Source organism: Cynoglossus semilaevis, chromosome 20, assembly GCF_000523025.1.
Source record: "Cynoglossus semilaevis isolate Cse_v1.0 chromosome 20, Cse_v1.0, whole genome shotgun sequence".
NCBI classification, from domain to species: domain Eukaryota; kingdom Metazoa; phylum Chordata; class Actinopteri; order Pleuronectiformes; family Cynoglossidae; genus Cynoglossus; species Cynoglossus semilaevis.
Genome location: NC_024326.1, coordinates 6058687 through 6060307, shown reverse-complemented (window position 1 = coordinate 6060307; position 1621 = coordinate 6058687).

Sequence of the window (1621 nt, the reverse complement as noted above, 5' to 3'; positions counted from 1 at the left end):
GGGTAGGGGATGGGGGGCTAGTTTTGATTTCACAGACACGTCTACCACGTTGTTCACTGTCAAAAGTGACATTTTTGCAGGTATAAAACAGAGATCGTGTAATCGTCGTTTCTTACTCCGCACATTCCAGCCGAAGAAACATCCATTCGTAGTTCACATCAGTTTCTTTGTAAACCATTCCAATTTATTTCCGAGTGCCTAAAATATACATATTTCACAAGTTATTACATAAGGGTTATTGCAGTTTTCAACGGGCCAAATTGTAGTACGTTTTGGGCCAAATTAAGTGTAAACACCGCACCATTTCCAGTGTTCGACGCACACTTCCTTATGACAAAATAACTCCAAAAAAATTTAAAAAAAAAAGAGGGGGATCTGTCATTTTGCTTGCCGAGACAGCTAAGAGAAAATGGGGTATATCGGTTTAGGTTGTGGAGTTTCTCCACGGTAACTAAGAGACTGTACCCTTAAGGTTATGTATATTCATGTTGTGTGGAACTATAGTATCTAAAGGAAACATAAGAAACAAGCTTCACTGTCAGCCGAGTCTCTGCTCTTTGCCTGAGCGCAGAACAATTAAGCGTGAGTTATTTGTATAAGATACTGTAATATGCCTTATATAGAACTTTCAAACGGCTTCGATGGAAAAACCACTACTCACATTCTTTACCTGCTACTTCTGGGTTGCAGTTGTAATCACAACATATGCAACTACTTGAACATCAACAAAACGCTAGAATTACCTTAATGACCACAAAGGTGCTTTAAGGAATAGGGGGGAAAAAAAACAAAAAAAAAAACATTGGTTTTCAAGTAAACTGTACAAGAACAAAAATCAAAACTGCTGAACACCCAACCTTTTAAAACAAAAGCATAAAGTTGTACACATCACAAAAAAACAAAAAACAAAACAAAAAAACATTCAGTTCTTTTATAATAGCACAGCTAACCAGAAGGGACAAAGACAAGTGTTTGTATCATCAGTTGAGATACATCCAGTTCCGTGATTGGACATTTGAGCCAAGGTTATTTAACATCATGTAATCTATGGCAACAACAGGAAAAAAAAAAAAAAAAAAAATTTTTTTTTTTTAATGCTTCTCAGAGACCAAGTGTACTCTTAAAACAAGAACAGTATCTGGAATGTACCATTACAGTCTACTACATTCATGTACATACACATACACACATACACACACACAAACAGTTTTCACATACCCTCACTCAGACATGAATGCTTGAAAATAAAATTGGCAGTCAGAAGGTATATATAACAAAAAAAAAAAAAATAAACCCATAAATGAGTGCGGAGGTGGAGGCTGACAAAAAGAAAAAGAAAACGAGTCCTTCATTTATTGTTTAAAATAACAAAAAGTTTGGACTGCTGACTTCCCAGGCGTCTTTTTGGCTGCTCCAGCCTGGTTTTGTGTTCGGCATTGCTTCTCCAGGATTCACCACAAGCCACATCCTTAAAAGTTTTTTTTTTTTTTTTTTTAACCGGATTCTCTTTACCACACAAAAAGGCTTTATTAGATTACTACAAGTCAGGGTTGCGTAATGATTGGCAAATGATAAAGTCTCTTATTGTAAAAAATAATGTGACTTTCACGTGGACTTCTGC